The following is a 14,895-nucleotide window of genomic DNA, read 5'->3' as shown; positions in this document are numbered from 1 at the left end:
TTGGAATTTTTTTCCAGCCTTTTATTCTGAGGTAGTATCTGTCTTTGTTACTGAGGTGTGTTTCCTGTATGCAGCAAAATGCTGGGTTCTGTTTACATATCCAATTTGTTGATCTGTGTCTTTTTATTGGGGAATTTAGTCCATTGACAGTAAGCTATATTAAGTACCAGTGGTGGTTGCTTCCTGTTATTTTTGTTGTTAGAGATAGAATTATGTTTGTGTGTTTCTCTTCTTTTTTGTTTGTTGAAAGAAGATTAATTTATTGCTTTTTGGGGGAGTGTAATTTCCTTCCTTGTATTGGAGTTTTCCATCTATTATCCTTTGCAGGGATGGATTTGTGAATAGACATTGTTTAAATTTGGTTTTGTCAGGTAATACCTTGATTTCTCCATTTACAGTAATTGAGAGTTTTGCTGGGTATATTACCTGGGCTGGCATTTGTGTTCTCTTTGGGTCTGCATGACAACTGCCCAGGATCTTCTACCTTTCATAGACTCTGGTGAGAAGTCTGGAGTAATTCTGATAGGTCTGCCTTTATATGTTACTTAACCTTTTTCCCTACTGTTTCTAATATTCTTTGTGTATGTGTGTGTGTGTGTGTGTGTGTGTGTGTGTGTGTGTGTGTGTGTGTGTATTTAGTGGTTTGACTTTTATGTGATGAGAGGAGTTTGTTTTCTAGTGTTCTGTAGGCTTCTTGTACATTTATGGGCATCTTTTTCTTTAGCTTAGGGAAGTTTTCATTTATGATTTTGTTGAAGATGTTTACTGGCCCTTTGAATTGGGAATCTTCGCTCTTTTCTAAACCTATCATTCTTAGATTTTATCTTTTCATTGTGTCCTGAATTTCCTGGATGTTTTTGAGTTATGACACTTTTCCACTTTGTATTTTCTTTGACTGTTGAATCAATATCTCCTATGGTGTCTTCTATGCCTGAGATTCTCTGTTCTATATTCTGTATTTTGTTGATGATACTTATATCCTGGTTTCAATCCCAGGTTTTCCATCTCCTGGGTTGTCTCCCTTTGTGATTTCTTTATTGTTTCTATTTCCAGTTTTAGATCCTGGATGGTTTTTGTTCAATTCCTTTACCTGTTTGTCTTTTCCTGTTTTTCTTTAAGGAATTTATGTGTTTTCTCCTTAGGGGTTCTAATAGTTTACCTGTTATCTCTTGTATTTCTTTAAGGAAGTTATGTCCTCCTTCAAGTCCTCTATCATCTTCATGAAATGGGATTTTAGATCAATATCTTGCTTTTCAAGCGTGTTTAGGTATTCAGGGCTTGCTGTGGAGGGAGAACTGGGTTCTGATCTTGGCAAGTGGCACTGGTTTTAGTTTCTTATGTTCTTACACTTGCCTTTCAGCATCTGGTTATCTACAGTGTTTACTAGCCTTGTATCTGGCTGGAACCTATTTCTCTTATGAGCCGGGTTATATTGGACCTTCTTGGGTCAGTCTGACTCTGGGTGTGGGGAGAGGTCTGGAGTGTCTAATCTGTGAGCCTGGCTGGGGCATACCTCCTGGGAATCATGCTGACTCTGGGTATAGGTTGGGTGGTAAGTGCTAGAGCACATCATCTTCTCTTGGGCACAGTTGTAGACTAGGCAAAAAGGAAGATATGCTTCAGGCAGTGCAGGAGGTCCTGGGTCCTCTAGGTGTTGGGTCGGGTGGGTCTCAGTTAGATCAGGTATTGTAGTGGGAGTGGGACTCACCTCTGAGCTGTGTGGTATCAGAACTCCTGGGGGGTGGGTCAAACTCTCTCTGGGTGTAGGTGTAGAGGGCCTGGAGCACATGATCTGCTCATAGGAAGTCTTTATATTTCTATTCTATAGGAAAACATTTGTGGTGGCAGTGGCATTTTTCATTGTAAGTGTGACTCTTACGTTAAGTCCTGTGAGAAACTTAGAAGTGAGTAACACTGATAACTGAGAATCACAGAAATATATTGGAGCTAAGTAAAATTTCAGAATACCCAACTCTGCCCTTGCTCACTGAATATGGCTTAATGGGAAAAACATACCACATACTAGGAAATCATATGGTCAGCATAACATAGTAAATGCTCCAGCTCTTATTTCTTGCATCAAATAGATTTATACTTTAAAAGGTACCCTGAATAAAATCAGTTTCCACAAGTGTTATGAGTGAATTTATTCATTTCTCATAAATCCAAAATGAATAGATTAAATGATAATGTCATTGTAGTCACTTTTAGTTTTGATCTATGTCTGTGAATCTAAAGGCCATTTATTAATTTGTAAAACAATGAGTATAAAATTATATACTTCAAGAATGGAAATTAGTGTCACCATTTCACAAGTAAATTAACCATTTTTAATGTAATTTATTTATTTTTTGATTTTGCTTAGATAGATTTCCACATAGCACAGGATGTTCCTGAAGTGGCTCTGTAGAAGAGGATGACCTTAAACTTTGATTCTCTTGTCTGACTCTTGAGTGCTAGGATTATATCTGTGTTCAAGTATACCTGGCTTATGTGTTACTGAAAACTGATCCCATGATCATATATGTATGATAAGCTATATTCCCAACCCACATGATTTACTTTTACTAGGTGGATTTGGAATCATTGTTTGATTATAATGTCGAGATGGTGACGTAGCTAAATTGTTCAGATCAGATCCTGGAAATTTCTTTTTTTTTCTCCCTTGATATCCAAACTCTAAGTCATCAGTTTTCTGACATCACCCTTGAACTTGAAAAAACTGTATAGCAACAGCTCTTCTGAGTCTGAATCCATATTCACTATAATTACACGAAGAATTTTCTTGTAATCCGTCTTTTGTATGGAGGTGGAGAGAGGAGGAAGAGGTAGGAAAAAGAGACATTGACAGACACACACACACACACACACACAATGGTTTTGATCTTTCTATCTGCAGATCTCTTATGCATAAATGGGGTGTCCTAGTGATTGATTAAATGGAAGTATATTTTTGGGATGAGAAGCTGAATGTGGTTAACTAAATTCCTCCTAAAAAGGCCATCTTTGGGCCTGGCTCAGTGGGTTATGAAACTTACCTTATAAACCTGACAACCTGAGTTCAGTCTTTGGAACCCAAACTAAAATAGGCAATGACTGACTCCATTATTGCTCTTTTGTTGCATATATGCCTTGACATTAGTCCCAACACACACTTCAGATACACACACAAAAAAAAATACTACACCAATAATGATTATTTATCTTTAATGAAAGAAAAAAAAGTCATTGTTGGCTTAAACATAGTTATCTAAAATATTATATAACTTGTATATATATATTTACATAAACATTTTATGCAAGATAAAAGTAGTTTGGTAGTAAAATAAGCAATAATTCAACAAGAAGTATAAGAAAAATTAGGATTAAATTGAATATGTATTATAAAAGAAATTCTAAGCTAAATGCTGCTACAACAATAACAATATGATTGTTAAAAAATAGAATGAGTGCCACCATATGTCACTTTTGTGCAGGAACTAAGAAAACTTTAGTGGACTGAGTAGGACACAATCCCCTCTGTCTGGGAGGTAAACTGCTAACACAAGGAACATCGGAATCACCGTAGGAAGCTCTTACTGTCAGTAATAAAAAATTAAGAGTGGACACAAATGTCAGCTCAAGGGCAATGTTACTAAAGTATAAAAGTAAGGCTACAAGACAGGGAAGATGTGAACTTTAGATGCTGCCAGGAAGAGGAGGCAAGAAGTGCAAATGCCAAGCCTTTAAGCTGGTATGGACTTCAGACATGTGACTGGGAGGGACACCTGATAGAAAGAATAATTAAGTTCTAAATGTCATGGGGATGCAGGCTGTAGTTTACAAATAATTAAAAAGAAAGACATGCTTAGGAAAGATGTAAAAGAAAGGAAAATAAGTTACACTTTTCAGAATAATTCTGAAAATTGTGTAGATTTGAGACTCTTGCATAGTTATGGCCTGTAAGCTCCTGTGCTAGGGGCAGGGACTCTGGGAGGAAAAACTACAACATTTCGTTAAAGAACTAGTTAATCCACCCATCTTTTCAGCATGGTTTAAAATGATCCCACCTTTGTATAAGAGGCCCTATAGCCAAAGAGATTGAACTACTTCAACTGGAAGGTTAGGTCTCCAATATTATATTCTCTTGACCTGGAGTTTTGTTTTGTTTGGTTTTGTTTTTTACTCAAATAATGCTGGTGATTACATTCAGGTCTGAAAGCCTATAAAGTCAATTATTTAAATCTGTACATTGGGTATTTTGAATAGAAAAGGGTGAACACACTAATTTTAAAAGTAGCAATTTTCAAAATAATATTTTCTATAAGATTAAAGAATAAATAATAGAATGATTGTCCCATTGTTGTCCCTAAACAACCTCTATATGCATTTCAAATATCAATTTCCTGCTTGTTCTTTGCATTTCCCTACATTGCCTATGAACAAATAGAAATTAAGTCAGAGGAAGGCAAGAGAAAAAGAGAGAAATGAGGGTTTCCTTTTACAATTAACAGAACAAACAAAATTAAAGTTTACCCTTCTCCTTCAAAAAAAGAAATTGGGAAGACAGCAATTCATCTCTCAAAGTTTGTTTTAAATTGCACTTGAATAATTGTACTTTCCTCAGTAATTCTTCAATAACAAACATAAATCTCCAACAACAAATGGCATCAAGTTTCCTTTAATAATAATTAACTATTTGGTTTGTATAACTTACCTTTGAAAAGTCTTCTCTCTGAATTCATTCTACAAATTTCTGTGAGTAATGAATGTAATCAACTTCATCAACTTTATTCTTGTTGCCATATGCTTCATTCTTTACAGACAATACCAACAAAAGAGAAAATAGAATGTACATTATTCTCAGAGAAACCATTGCAGAAGTATTTGAGAAAATATCTTCCTTCACAACATATAAAACTTTTGTTTCTGAATGACAACAGAGTGTGGATTAAAGTATTGTTCTAATCTGTACAATTAACACTCACTGTTTCCACTATTGGATTGAAAGCATATTAATGTAGTATTGATTTAACAGTGGTTATCGTTTATAAAAATAAATTATTGTTATATTTAAATGATTAAGTTTTTCCGAATCCTACCATTGAATTGAAATGAATAATCTGGGTCCACATGAAGTTGTCAGCTGGCAGCTACCTTTAAAATGATTAGATGTAAAATGTTTGTAAACATTTTCTTTTCAGACGATATGCCTTCAAAACTAGTTTTTAAAATCCTATATCAGTAATTGCTATGAAGTAATTAATTAACTCAGTGCTGACATTCTTCCAATTATATACCAATACTAATAAACTATTATCCTGAAAATAAGTGAATATTTATTTTATGTTTCTTTATGGAAAAGGTATGTTCCCCATGGTTTTCAAAATGCAAACATTTATATACTCTAAAGAGAAACCTGAATATGTGTCCTACAATTTAGATAAAGATAAATATTTCAAGTGAAGTTCACAAAAGTTCACATCTTAGTTAATTTTTTATTGCTTTGAAAAGATATACTAGTTAAGGCAATGATGTATAGAAGCAAGATTTTTTGGGAGTTTATGGTTTCAGAGGGTTAGAGTCAATGACCTCATAGCAAGGAGCATGGCAGGAGTTGAGCATGGTACTGGAGTAGTAAGCATGGTACTGGAACAGTAGCCAATAGCTCTTATCTTTTTGTTTGTTTGCTTTTATTTTTTCTTTTTTTATTGGATATTTTCTTTACTTACATTTCAAATGTTATCCCATTTTCTGGTTTCCCTTCAAGAAACCACCAATGCCATCTTTCCTCCCCCTGCTTCTAAGAGGGTACTTATCTACTCAGCCACACCTGCCTTCCTGCCCTCACATTCCCCTACACTGGGACTTCAAACCTTCCCAGTACCAAATACCTCTCCTCCCATTGATGTCTGGTAAGGCCATCCTCTGCTATGCTGTTGGAGCCATGGGTCCCTCCATGTATACTCTTTGGTTGGTAGTTTAGTACCTGGGAGCTATTGGGGGTGTGGGGGGCGGGGAGTGGTTGGTAGATATCGTTGCTCTTCCTATGGGGTTGCAAACCCCTTCATCTCTTTCAGTCCTTCCCCTAACTCTTCCCTGTGGTCAGTCTGATGGTTGACTGCAAGAAGCCATCTCTGTATTTGTCAGGCTCAGGCAAAGCCCTCAGGAGACAGCTATATAAGGCTCCTGTCAGCAAGCACTTCTTAGCATCTGAAATAGTGTCTGGGTTTGGTGTCTGAATATGGGTTGGATCCACAGGTGGGGCAGTCTCTGGATGGCCTTTCCTTAACTCTCTACTCCACACTTTGTCTCTGTATTTCTTCCTATGAGTATTTTGTTCCCCCTTTTCAGAAAGGACAAAGGACCCACACTTTGGTCCTTCTTCTTGAGATTCATGTGGTCTGTGAATTGAATCTTGGGTATACTGAGCTTTTGGGCTAATATCGATTTATTAGTGAGTACATACCATATGTGTTCTTTTGTGACAGGGTTACCTCACTCAGGATGCTACTTTCTAATTCCATCCATTTGCCTAAGAATTTCATGAAGTCATTGTTTTTAATGGCTAAGTAGTACTCCATTGTGTAAATGTACCACATTTTCTGTATTCATTCTTCTGTTGAGGGACATCTGAGTTCTTTCCAGCTTCTGGCTATTATAAATAAGGCTGCTATGAATATAGTGGAGTGTGAGTCCTTATTATATGTTGGGGCATCTTTTGGGATTATGCCCAGGAGTGCTATAACCAGGTCTTCAGGTAGTACTATGCCTAATTTTCTGAGGAATGGTCAGACTGAATTCCAGAGTGGTTGTACCAGCTTGCAATACCACCATCAATGTAGGAGTTTTCCTCTTTCTCCATATCCTCACCAGAATCTACTGTTATCTGAGATTTTGGTCTTAGTCATTCTGGCTGTTATGAGGTACAATCTCAGGGTTGTTTTGATTTGCATTTCCCTAATAACTAAAAATGCTGAACATTTCTTTAGGTGCTTCTCTGCCATTCAGTATTCCTCAGTTGAGAATTCTTTGTTTAGCTCTGTACCCAGTTTTTGATAGGGTTATTTGGTTCTCTGGAGTCTAACTTCTTGAATTCTTTGTATTTATTGAATATTAACCCTCTACTGGATGTAGGGTTGGTAAATGTCTTTTCCAAATCTATTGGTTGTTGTTTTATCCTCTAGACAGTGGCCTTTGCCTTACAGAAGCTTTACAATTTTAAGAGGTTCCATTTGTTGATTCTTGATCTTAGAGCATAATTTATTGCTATTCTGTTCAAGAAATTTTCCCCTGTGCCCATGTGTCCTAGGCTCTTGCCAACTTTATCTTCTATTTGTTCCAGTATATCTGGTCTTATGTGGAGGTCCTTGATGTACTCGTATTTGAGCTTTGTACAAGGAAATAAGAATAGATTGATTTGCATTCTTCTACATACTGTCCTACAGTAGAACCATTTGTTGAAAATGCTGTCTTTTTTCCACTGAATGCTTTTAGCTCCTTTGTCAAAGATCAAGTGACCATAGGTGTGTGTGTTCATTTCTAGGTCTTCAATTCTATTCCATTGATCTACCTGCCTGCCTCTGTACCAATACCATGCAGTTTTTATCACTACTGCTCTGTAGTATAGCTTGAGGGCAGGGATGTTAATTCCCCAAGAAGTTCTTTTATTGTTGAGAATAATTTTCACTATCCTTGATTTTTGTTATTCTAAATGAATTTGCTAATTGCTCTTTCTAACTCTATGAAGAATTTATTTGGAATTTTGATGGGAATTGCATTGAATCTGTAGATTGCTTTCGGCAAGTTGGCCATTTTTACTATATTAATCCTACCAATCCATGAGCATGGGAAATCTTTCCATTTTTGAGACCTTCAATTTATTTCTTCAGACACTTCAAGTTCTTGTCATACAGAACTTTCACTTGCTTGGTTAGAGTCACACCAAGGTGTTTTATATTATTTGTGACTATTGTGAAGGGTCTTGTTTCCCTAATTTCTTTCTCAGCCTGTTTATCCATCTTGATTACAGCACAGGGCAGAGAAAGAACAACCTTGGAATGAGTTATACAAACCACAAAGGCTATGCCCATCCTATGCACAAAGACTATGCAATTCTCTTCCAATAAGAGTTGTACTTAATCCTTCCAGAAAGGGATTTTATCACAAAGGAACAAAGTACTGAAACTTATGAGCCTTTGGGGCTATTCTTATTCAAACCCAGAGTACACAGATATGACATAAATAATAATTACATGTATGTGGTTGGTAACTGAAACAGGCGTTATGAGGGGTCCATACTGTCCACAAACTTGCCAACCTTTACGCTCAGCATTGTGAGTGCTGAGGTTAAAGGTGAAAACCAGTACACTCAACACCAAGTGTTATATTTTAAGTTTATTTTATGCCATGTGATAAATATAAGACTGCAAAATACAATGCTCCCCTGAAATATTGTTTGTTTGCTCTGACACATTACTGTAATGTTGGAAGCATCATCTCTAATATTTATGTACAAATCTTGACTTTTCACCTGAAAAATCTTAAAGGTATCTGTCTACAGTTTCAAAACTTAATTTTTAATCTGATGTTTTGCCTAGACCAGCAGCAGTCAACCAGGCAGCCCATAAATAATGGTTGATGAAATTATATCATTATAATATAAAAAATGTTCTCTAAGCCATTCCTTTGTCAGCAAAATATTTATTTATGTTATATTATTAATGTTTTTCCATTGTCTATCCAAGTTCTACTTCATAAAGATAATGAAAGCAAAAGAAAAATATTCAAAGTACTAAGACAGGTAGAGTTATGAAATCACTATAAAATGAAATATGATATAAATTCATTCTGTCTTTGATTTTGATGAAATTTTCTAGAATGATTAATATTTATGGCTTTTCATGTTTTACTTATTGATTTTGCTATGTTCACATCATAAGCATAATATGTTTAGATTTTATTGATGTTAAAAATCAATTTCAAAACTTACATGCATTCATGTAAAGCAATTTCAATTTTGCTTATGTATTTTAGCAGATTTACAGGGACTGCATTCTCTGTAGTTAATAAGAAATCTAGATATACAAAATATTTATCATCTTTATTCTGTCTTGGTTCAAAAAGTCTCACTGAAGGAATTTAATATTTGGCCCTAAAATAATTCATAGAGCTTACTTATGAGTACTACATGAAACTAGTAACACAAAACAGCCTTTCTTCAAAGGAAGTAAGAAACAGGTTTTTATTTTTATCCAAATATAAGAGATCAAAGACCTGAAGCACAAATTCAAGCAATAATGAAATATATGTTCTACCCTAGAGCCCTACATGAGTTTTTATAGGCTCCAGACAAGAAAGAAATTAAGTTATTGCAGTTAATCAACATATTAGTGGGGCTATTAGGTATTCAAGTTGTAGTGAAGTAAAGCAATGTTTTCAACAGGTTTCATATGTCCTAGCATACATAGCTTTAGGATTGGTGGAAAAGAGTACTGCCAAGTTTAATGTATTCTGAAAGGTTTCCTTTCAAGTCATCACATTCAGCCAGAAAACTCTAAGTTTTATTGCCAACCTCATCCAGGAATTAATTAAGAATAAGTCTAATACTTTCCTGAAATTCCAAGAAATTGAACAGAGAACATTTCTGGACTTTATTGTTGCCTCAGTAAGGGCCTCATTATATAACTCAGGCTTCCTTGACCAAGGATTATCTTCTGTCAGTCTTTTGTTTTTAAAGACAAAGTATTAAAGCAAGTTTCCTAATATGTAGATCTTCAAAATTTTAAATTAAATCCCCTTTCTAGGTAGTGGTATCCTCAGACATTATTTTTAAGCTGGAATTATGAAATCTTTCAAGTTTGTAAAGATCACAAAAATAGATTCTACTTCATAGCCTGTATTGATACACTTATGCTTCAACAATCCCTTTTTAATGTTTGAATTGAAGATTAGTCTTAGACAAGTTAAAGAATTAAAGACTTGGTCATCACTGGGTGCTCTCCCAACTCAGGAGTATTTCTTGCAGTTATCTACAGGAAAAAAGCTCTTTGACCTCAAGTCACAGAAAAATGCTTCTCAACCTGCCCGCACCCATGCAGTCTGGAGAAGCCTTCTCAAGCACTCTAAATCTTTTTCCTTCTCCACTGTTCACCCTTTATATTTCGTTCAGCCTCCTGACTACAAGGCTTAAGAATTAATCTTACTTTGGCAGAAAGCCCGTGATGGATAATCTAGCTAAGCAATGTCATCCACGTGAAGAATGACACCAGAAGTTGCATTATTTGTTAGGCATACTGCATCGTGTTTCATTCTGATTCAAAGCTGGTGTATTTCGTGATAAACTAACTTCATATTAGTTGGCCATTTGTAGTTCAAATCATGAAGGTTCATGCATATATAACTCAAAATCCAACATATATTTAGTTAAAGTTCCCTAAAAATCATAAAGGTGGGAATGCTCTAAATTTTTGAAGAAAATTTGATGCATTCTAGAAAAATATTATTTGTAAAAACTGCTTAAGAGTTGGAGCCAAGATTTAGCATTTTCATACTGCTCACTATAGATTATTCCAAATTGATTCATAAAATTTAAAATTAATTATAAAACAAGAATATTAAAGCTTTATTATTTTTAATATAAATTGTCTTCATATTTTTTGAAAAATTGGGAAATTTTTGTAGTGAATATGTTCCCACATAGTTAAACACCTGGAAAAGAGCTAAGGCAAAAAGAATTTTACTGCTTAAATACAAATTGGTTTTAGGCAAATTATCAATGCTCTGATGACCTCTGCCTGACTTCATCCTGTTCATTTCCTAAGATCCCACTTACTACTCAATATGTATCTAAGTATTTAATACCTACTGTCCCACTAAATTCCCCTGAAAATATTGGTGGTATATTTGTTATCCTATATATCTTTTTTCTCATAAGAAAAATGGAAGTTATTTATAAGCTTAATTTCAAAGTCCATACATTCAGAAACAGGTGTTAAGGTTCTAGATAAAAACAGACATTAACCATTACATTGTGTCCACAGTTTGTATCATATAAATATATTCTACAAGTGAGGAGATACCACATGATCAGGACTAAAATAACACATCATTTAATGATATTGTTTTATGTAGATTCCTATCTCTTCACTGTAAATGTTTGAATTAAATAAATTTAAAGTCATCCAAACTAGGGGAAGATAAAATTGAAGAAATGAAATATATAGGCAGACAATCATGTTTCAGTATCCAACACTGCAAGTACGTTTTCTAACTTGGTCCAACCTCTTTATCCCATGGAATGTTTTCTGGCATTAGAATTGAGATTCTTTTTAAATACTCTAATTAAATTGCTCAAGCACTGATAGTGATAGAAAACGGCTTGAGATTTGGAAAGTGAATAAATCTCGCAGGATTACGTGGAACTGTGGAACTTCTAATCGTTTTTCAAATGCAGGTCAGTTGAGTGGAAAAGCTCCCATCTCTGTTCTCAAGTTGTGAATATTAATCCCAAGCACAGTAATCTTCTCACATACCACAGTAATGCAAAAGTACTAACATAATAAGAAGTGGCAGGCCTGAACTTCATGGTTCGCACAGAAACTAATTTATTCGGTCAGCGCACCTGTATATTTTCCATTTCAGATATTTATGCATAAAATATAAAGAAAAGTGAAAATGTTATGGTCAATCCAGTAATTAATGCACTTGACAGAAATGAAGCACTAAAAAAATGTAACTTTTTCTTTATCTCCTTGAAATAATCACAAATATTTATCACAAAAGATAATAGCTGGAACCTGAAAGGTCAGAGAATGACTTATGATGGTGTTTCCTCAGTAAAAAGAGTCTGATTAAGGATCTACAAAGGCTGAGAAGGTGGAAGCCGAGCCATAGGAACTCAAGACAGCCTAGGCTAAACATGCAGGAGGCTAGCATTTTTGTCAACAAACAAACAAAACAAGGCAAAGGAATGTATGCTATGCTGGGTCTGTAGGCTCAGACCTTCAATTTCTGTAATCCCAGTCATCAGGGAAATGCAAATCAAAACAATCATGAGATTCTAGCTCACACTGGTCAAGAGCCTGATCCAGGAGTGTGACTAGGTCAAGAGTTGCTCAGCTAAAGAGTGAGTTCAAGGCCCATCTAGGTAAATCCACGAGGCTCTGAATAAAGAACGGTAAACCAAGGACTGAGGATATAGCTCAGTCTTAAAATAATTGCCTAGTGTTTGGGTGACCTCAGATTCAATAACCAGTACAAGAGAAAGAATTTATTCCGAATATTACAACAATGAATGCATTACAGAGCAAGACTCTATCTCAAATCAAAATGAAAAGAAATAAAACCAGAAACTATACAAAAAATAAGATGTTTTAGAGGATACTAACTTTTCAAAAACATAAGTTCCCAAATGTTTCTTGATTTTTGTTGTTAATGCTGACTTTAGAATCCAAGTTTCACTAATGGCATTAACTAAAAGAGGCATTGGTGAAAATATACGAAACCAAGAAACTCCAGAGCAACACCAGAGCTTTCTCTGATTTAAAATTCTGCTAGGGCAGGGAACACAGACACAACACCATTGCTAATCAGCAACTGTGATAGTTTTCTAAGTGAAAGATAATCAAATGTGTATTGCCTATTGCTTTGAAAACTGTCTATCAAAAGCAAATGTATAGTACTTATGAAGATTTATTTACTTTATTTATATGACTACACTATAGCTGTCTTCAGACACACCAGAATAGGGTATTGAATCCCTGTTATAGATGATTATGAGCCACCATATGGTTGCTGAGAATTGAACTCAGGACGTCTGTAAGAACAGTCAGTGTTTTTAAGCCCTGAGCAATCTCTCCATCCCAGGAGGGACATATTTTTACATTAGAACAAGAGGAGTTTTTGTTTGTTATTATTGTTTTGTTTTGGGTTGTTTTGTTTTGTTTTGGTTTGGTTTGGTTTGGTTTTGAGACTTTATTTCCTTTATTGAGAAACTTAAGTCTTGGATACATCAAAACCAATTTCTGGGATGAGGAAACAAACAAAAAAACAGAACCCACAATAGAAAAAAATTATCATCTGGCCCACAACAGAACCCAGAGAATATATTCTTATAATTGAAAAATTCTAGGTGCTTCATAATTGCCCTTCTGATACAAAATGACCCATTGAATGTGCAACTCGGCTTTTGGTGTGTAGGTCCACAGACAACTAGGATGTCTTTAGACCTTGGATGCCATGAGGGGATATTTGGCTTTTGAGTCTTTTTTCTTGTCTAAGAGGTAGCAGCGGCATCAGTACCTACCTTCTGGCAGCTTCTTTCTTGGTATGATGAGCCTGCAGGACTGCCACAGCTTCATCCACCTTGGAACGGAGGGATTCGGAGGACTCCAGCATGTGCAGCAGCTCAGACCCTCATGCTACAGTTTGCTGCCACTGCTCCCAGAACTGCGGCCCCATACAAGTATGCCTCCAATGTCCACAGCCTACACCCTGTCATCCAACTGCTGCAGGCTATCCAGCCTGCAGTTTATGTCCAGGATCAGGAGCCCCTGACTGCCTCCATGCTGGCCGCAGTGCGCCCCGCTCCCCCCACCCCCGCCCTATCCCATGAGCAGAAGCAAATGTTGGGGGAGTGTCTGTTCCCACTTATCCAAAAAATGAATTCAAACCTGGCTGGAAAAATTACAGCAATGCTGCTGGAAGTCGACAACTCTGAGAAAATGAGCTTTAACACTAAGACATTATCAACTCGGAGGTTTGGGATCTTTGCCTAGTAATGAGAACATTCTCATTGTTAGATTAAATGAAATTTATTTTAGGTTTGAGTAGAAAAAGCACTAAGAAACTGTATTTAGCTATATCATCTCCTTGAGTGTGATAAAGTCTTAAAAATGTCTTAATATATGTTAGCCTATTAGTTAAAATTTTCATATTTAATTTCTTTGAATTGGGTTTTAATACCCTTTATTAACAAATTTTATCTGTAATTGATAACAACCTTTTTGTAAACGTAAACGACATCTTCCTCTTGGAAATGTCCTCTTTCTGTCCCCACTGTAATGTAAGAGTCAACTCACATGGATGAGAAGATTTTAGCCATGAAATACATATGATCAGATTTAGGAATAAATGAATAGCCCTGGCTTCCACGTACAAGTTCAATTCGATTGTGGTGGAGGGACGGTGAGTAACAGGTCTAAAAGAATGCAAGCTAAGTCTAAGGTTAGAACAGCAAAGACTATGCTGATGACCAAAGATAGAGGCATGAAACAGTCAAGACATGTTGGAAAATAATGAATTCCTTGTCCTATGCAAACTTACATTGAATTTCTTTTAACCAAGATGCTGGTTAGCCTAAGATAGGAAAGAAATAAGAATACAACATCCTCATGTCTCACCATAGTTTGTGTGGGCAATGAATGTACTCTAAGAAAAGGAGATGATTTCACATGAAAATAGGAACAATGTGAATTTGGAGGACCCGTGTTAAGCTCTAAACTTTCATCAACTTGTTTTCTAAGTAAGGGGACCATTCCTTAATTCTTCACAGGCAGGTAGGAAGGATGGGAGTGAGGGAGGGAAGAAAAGACAGAAGGAGGAAGGATGGAGGAGAGAGACTAGAAGTCAATTTTATAAAGTTATTATAAATCTCTCCTCTTAGGTTCATTTATTTTCTGTATGAGTGCTTTGACTTCAGGTGTATATGTGCACTATGTATATGCTCGATGACCTCAGAGGTCAAAAGAGGGCAACTGATAATATGGAAATGAATAGAGATAGTTGTAAGCTAGCATGTGGTTGCTGTAAAACAATCCCTGGTCCTCTACAATAATAAATACACTTAACTGCTAAATAATTTCCCCACCCCCATCATAAATATTTTATCAGCATTTGTCTTCAATATAAATTCAT

General features: G+C 35.8%; 1 pseudogene; it reads right to left on the bottom strand.

Annotated features, from left to right (window-relative positions):
• Positions 1-13,377, bottom strand: part of LOC116075427 — a 58,050-nt pseudogene extending 44,673 nt beyond the window's left edge.
• Between the last annotated feature and the right edge of the window lie 1,518 nt (positions 13,378-14,895).

This window comes from Mastomys coucha, unplaced genomic scaffold, assembly GCF_008632895.1.
Source record: "Mastomys coucha isolate ucsf_1 unplaced genomic scaffold, UCSF_Mcou_1 pScaffold3, whole genome shotgun sequence".
NCBI lineage: Eukaryota > Metazoa > Chordata > Mammalia > Rodentia > Muridae > Mastomys > Mastomys coucha.
The sequence above is the reverse complement of the archived record's forward strand: the minus strand, read 5'-3'. Positions and strand labels throughout refer to the sequence as shown.